Raw genomic sequence first — 6,273 nt, 5'->3', positions numbered from 1 at the left:
GATAAAACATCAAACATTAAAAACTTCCCTAAACAGGGCTGCTTTCAGATGTCTTCTAAAAGTCTGATAGCTGTTTATTTCCTTGACATCTGGTGGGAGGGCATTCCACAGCGGGTGCCACTAGTGAGATGGCCCTCTGACCGTGGAGGCCAGTTCTGGATCCACACATCCTTCCACAGTGGGGATATAGGTTTCCGGACAGGAGTTGATCATGGTAAGGGTTTGCCAAGCGTGCCTTCCTCTTAGCATGTTTCTCCCTTTCGTCTTGAGTTTGAGCATCTTCAAAGCCCATGACACCTTTGGTCAAGGCTGTTCTCCAATTGGAGCGTTCGCAGGCCAGTGTTTCCCAGTTCTCAGTGTTTATACTACTTTTTTTTTAAGATTTGCCTTGAGAGAGTCTTTGAACCTCTTTTGTTGGCCACCAGCATTACGCTTTCCATTTTAAAGTTTGGAATAGAGTAGTTGTTTTGGAAGACGATAATCAGGTATCCGCACAACATGGCCAGTTCATGAGAAGCTAAACACGCTTGGCTCTGTGGGTTTGACCACTTTAGGTCTCAGGTGTCTGGCGTTACCCTGGCAACCTAGCCTTCAGCGAGGGAAGAGCATCATAAAATCCTCTTCCTGGGTCTCGGATCGCTTTAAGGGTAGCCAATTTGCACTCTGGTGCTAAAACATTCTGCCATTTGGACCACTTTCAGGGGTAGATAAGGAGTGAGGAAATGCAGTGTGGAAGAGGCAGACTCTCAAATGCAGAACAACAATCAAGCCTAATCCATTCTAAAAAGTTAAATAAAGTAAAGTGAAACATTTAAACATTATTAAAATAATAAAAATATACACCTGGGGTCTAATTCTTATATCGAGCTCAACAACTTTGTCCAGATTTTCAGTTTTGTGAATACAGTGGTACCTCGGGTTACATACGCTTCAGGTTACATACGCTTCAGGTTACACACTCCGCTAACCCAGAAATAGTGCTTCAGGTTAAGAACTTTGCTTCAGGATGAGAACAGAAATCGTGCTCCAGCAGCGTGGCAGCAGCAGCAGGCCCCATTAGCTAAAGTGGTGCTTCAGGTTAAGAACAGTTTCAGGTTAAGAACGGACCTCCGGAATGAATTAAGTACTTAACCTGAGGTACCACTGTATGGTGATTCTTAGCATTTGCCAGTGTGGTGATCTTTCATGCATCTGCCTGAGAGCAAGTTTCCAAGTAGCCATGTTCCTGCCTAGGATTGCAGCGTGAGTGGGTTTTCCTTCTGCCTTTTGTGGGGAGAACACAGGACAAGACGCTAAACAGCAGCTATAGCAAGGCTCCCTAAAAATGCTCAGACTTCATGCCGGCCAACATATAGAGAGCTGTTTACCGAAGTAGAACACCAGGTGAAACCCAAAGATTATGAGGCGATAAGGCATTTATTAATAGATTAGTTACAGTTTCACCAACTAAATGATACTTTTAAGACAGATAAAAAGAAAGATTTTAGTTGTGAGATATCAAGATTTCAAAAAGACCTCTTAGAAAATAATATTAAATTATTGTCGAAAATGTACAGTTTGCTCTTGGAATGGCATACAAAAGATGAGCAGGTTAAATCTGTAACATTACACCGGGCAGAGGACTTGGGACATAATATTCAGAGGGCAGATTGGGAAGGATTATGGAAAACAGACCTGAAATTCGCGACATGTTGTACACTGAAATAAAATTATATGAAAATGATGTACCGGTGGTACTTGACTCCTAGTAAGTTAGCAAAAATGTATAGAACAAGTACAAATACCTGCTGGAAATGTAAAAAAGAAAGAAGCTTCCTTTTATCATGTGGTGGTCGTGTAGTAAAAGATTTATGGGAGATGATATACAATGAACTGAAAAAAATATGTTTAAAATAACTTTTGTTAAAAAGCCAGAAGCTTTTCTATTAGGAATCATAGGTACAGACATTCCAAAGGAGCAGAAAATACTTTTTATGTATGCAACAACAGCAGCACGGATGCTACTACTCCAGAGATGGAAAGAAGGAAGAGTCCCTACCAGAGAGGAATGGCAAACTAAGCTTGTTGGACTATGCCAAAATGGCAAAACTGACCGGAAAGCTCAGGAACCAAGAAGACAAAAACTTTTAAAAATAATGGGGAAAATTTATGATTTATTTAAGAGACCACTGCAAGCAGATGAAAACATTAGCAGGATTTTAATCTCACTTGTAATGTAAAAAATAGTATGGAAAATATAGTTGGATACAAAATATAGATTCTGAAATAATATGCAGTTATAAATGTTGAGAATAGGACCCCATGGAGGGATGGGGGGAAGCCTTGAGATTCAGAGAAATCTCTATATATGGATAAACATTTGGATTATTATAAATTTGTAATTGTAAAGTCAAATAAAAATGATTTCAAAAAAATAATACTGCTCAGAATTCATAATATGGCTCCAGCTCAGTGTCATTCTACTTGAACTGCAGTAGAGCATATTCAAGCCAAAGGCCAAAAGGGGCCAGCAGAGTTCCACGTCGAAAAGTGCTGGCAAACATTCTCACAAAATGGGACTGAAGATTTTCAACTAGCCTTTGGCGAGGCGGCATTGATAAAAGCCAACAGATGGTGCGCAGTGATTTCAAGCGGTGCTTTTGGTCTGTACCTTGACGTAGAATTGCTTTGGAAGCATTTGCTGCTTTCGAAAGGCCTCCATCCCTCGAAGAGTTTTATGCATGTGAGATACTTGCTTCCTATACATAAACGAGGAAGACCAAACAGACCACATCATGCAGCCTGAAAAGCCATGTGTATACAGTCATACCTCGGGTTGAAGTTACTTCAGGTTGAGCGTTTTTGGGTTGTGCTCCGCGGCGATCTGGAAGTAATGGAATGAGTTACTTCCGGGTTTCGCAGATGCTCAAAATGATGTCACGCGCATGCGCAGAAGCGGTGAATCATGACCCACGCATGCGCAGACGCGGGTTGCGTTCTGCTCTGGATGCGAACAGGGCTCTGGAACGGATCCCGTTTGCATCCAGATGTACCACTGTACAGTGGTACGTCAGGTTAAGTACTTAATTCGTTCTGGAGGTCCGTTCTTAACCTGAAACTGTTCTTAACCTGAAGCACCACTTTAGCTAATGGGGCCTTCTGCTGCTGCTGCGCTGCAGGCGTGCGATTTCTGTTCTCATCCTGAAGCAAAGTTCTTAACCCGAGGTACTATTTCTGGGTTAGCGGAGTCTGTAACCTGAAGCGTATGTAACCTGAAGCGTATGTACCTCGGGTTACATACGCTTCAGTTCATGGGTTTCCCCCCCATTTTTTCCCTCTCCAAGTAGTTCTTTATAAGTAAGCTGGAACTGAACTGAACAGCAAACAGCTCAGCCGGCCTACTTTTATAGGCAGCCGGCTGTCAACATTGTAACAACAACATCCCAGGGTTTCCCGCCTAAATTAACTGATGTGGACCTGAGTGAAAACTATACAGTATACACGATACTCCTGGTGGCCAGGGTGAGTACTTCAATACATAACAACCCCTAAACATTTTTTAAAGAAAAAAGCACTGTATAGAACTATGTGAAAATATCTGAGCAAATGGTAGGGTTGCCATATTTCAAAGAGTGAAAACCAGTACACCCTGAAAGTTGTTGAGCTTTTTTAAAGACAAACCCCTAAGTTGTTGAGCTGTTTTTTGGGGTTTTTTTTTTACAGAAAATGCACCAAAGATTTTGCGATTGACTTGCCTAAGATCAAGAACAAAGCACCGCCTTTTGGAAATTAACCCCTGGAGGTCGATTCCGCCTTTTAATTCCCAGTAATGTCCAGGAAAATCCGGACGTATGGCAGCCCTGCTTTAGGATTTTGTTCATACAGCAGCCTAAACTGTAGTTAACTGTCTTCTGGGTTTACGAAGGTCCCCACCTCCACAGGGGCAAAGGCGTAGCCTCCTACCCCATAAGGCTACGTTCTGGGACAGAGGGGATGCTGCATTTAAAAAATGATGTCTGGCTCCCTTCTATTGCAGCTGTCATGCCCAATGGGTAGTGATGAATGAGGCAGCAGCCTCTGTTCCATTCAGCTACACCCACCTTGCTTCATCTAAGCTAAATGAGAATTAATGACTCTCTTTCTCCTCCCTGTAACTGTTGCAAAGAGATCGAGCTTTTTAACCACCACCTTCCCACATAGGACTCCAGCTCTTAGTCAGAATCCTGCCTTAACTTTCTTCAGCAGAGTCTCTCTCTTGAGGTTCTTCCAAGGTCACTGCTTGGAACCTGGGCAGATACAAGTTAGTGGTTTTCTTAAAAAAAGCTCAACACTTTGAACCTCAGAGCATGGGAAGTCAACCATAATTTGGCAGAAAATTTGGATATTATAATTTTGAATGTTTTGAATGTGGGTCTTATTGGATTGTTAAAATGGAAAACTGTGTGCGTGTGTAAAGGTAAAGGGACTCCTGACCGTTAGGTCCAGTCACAGACGACTCTGGGGTTGCGGCGCTCATCTCGCTTTATTGGCCGAGGGAGCCGGAGTACAGCTTCCGGGTCATGTGGCCAGCATGACTAAGCCGCTTCTGGCGAACCAGAGCAGTGCACGGAAACGCCATTTACCTTCCTGCCGAAGCGGTACCTATTTATCTACTTGCACTTCATGCTTTTGAACTGCTAGGTTGGCAGGGGCAGGGACCAAGCAATGGGAGATCACCCCGTTGCAGGGATTCGAACCGCTTACCTTCTGATCAGCAAGCCCTAGGCTCAGTGGTTTAACCCACAGTGCCATCCGCGTCCATACATACATACATACAATTTTGGGGTCTTCCTAAAACAACATTTGGGGTGTCCTTGTTTTTACTTTCTGAAATATGGCAACCCTGGCCCAAGTGGCAAGACTGCAAATCAGGGGTGGGGGTGGAGAACCTGTATCTTCCCCATGTTGCTGGACTACAACTCCCATCACCCCTGACCCCTCGACCATGATCACAGGGGCTGATGGGAGTTGGAGTCCAGCACCTGACAATAGCAGGCATAGGCAAACTTGGCCCTCCAGATGTTTTGCGACTACAACTCCCATCATCCCAGACCACTGGTCCTGTTAGCTAGGGATGATGGGAGTTGTAGTTCCAAAACATCTGGAGGGCCGAGTTTGCCTATGCCTGGACTATAGGGTAGGACTAGCCCAAGACAATTAGGCAGTGGAGGCAAACCACAAAATAGTGCCCCTCGCTCCGCCAGGGAAGAAGGGGTGAATAAAGATCTACTGTCAGGAGGGCGGCACTGAGGAGGAATGGTGGGAGCCTCCCCCTCCCCCTCCCCCTGATCCTAATCCTGAATCTTCCCAGGAGCAGGAGGACAGTATAGATTTGGAACAGTGGTTTGCAGAGGGACATAGTTCAGAAGGCAGAAGCTGGGAAATACTGGATGGGGAACAGCTAGGAGAAGAAGCACTGGGGGAGAGAGGGTTAACAGATTCACAGTCTCTGGAAAGTATTCACCACTCCCCCTTCCCCAAGTCACAGAGAGCTCAGAAAGTGTTAGAACAGAAAGTGCAGAGGCTACAGGATCAGACGTAGGAGTGAGGTAGTTTAATGGGGACAGAGGGGCAGAGTAAGTCTTAGCTGGGAGCACCGCCATTCTTGGAGACGTGTTCTTTTGTCACTCACTGTAATTATTACAGAATCTAACTGGTAAGACGTTCCTTTCATTTGATCTTTTGGTGCCATTTCCTAGTGAACCAGGCAACGGTATATTGCTGAAAACTGTGACCTGTGGCTCAGTGCGCCGAGGGCTCATTTTTTTGGCCTACCTGGAAATGTGGCATTTGCACCGCCAAACGCTTCAGGGGGCAATATTCAGGTGTTTGGTGCTGTTTTTGAGTGAATCAGACGCATAGCTGTCAACGTTTCCCTTTTTTAAAGGGAAATTCCCTTATTCCGAATAGGATTCCTCGCAAGAAAAGGGAAAAGTTGACAGCTATGATTGGATGATGTTGGAATTTTGGCGAAATCCGCGACCCATGGCTGAGGGCTTATTTTTTGGCCTACCTGGAAACATGCCGTTTGCACTGCCAAACGCTTCAGGAGCAATTTGCAGGTGTTTGGCGCCATTTAAGTGCATCAGATGACACATATGGTCACAAGCCCCCCGTAGATGACTTTATTGGTCTATCAGCAGAATATTTTTACTGCAGACTTTATTGACATATCAGCAGGACATTATTATTGCAGACCACAAGCTGTCCTAATTTCTATGCTCCTAAACCACTGTATGTTAAATTCAAGCCACT

This window comes from Podarcis pityusensis (genome assembly GCF_964106645.2).
Source record: "Podarcis pityusensis genome assembly, chromosome: 2".
Classification (NCBI taxonomy): domain Eukaryota; kingdom Metazoa; phylum Chordata; class Lepidosauria; order Squamata; family Lacertidae; genus Podarcis; species Podarcis pityusensis.
Note: the sequence above shows the minus strand (reverse complement) of the source record.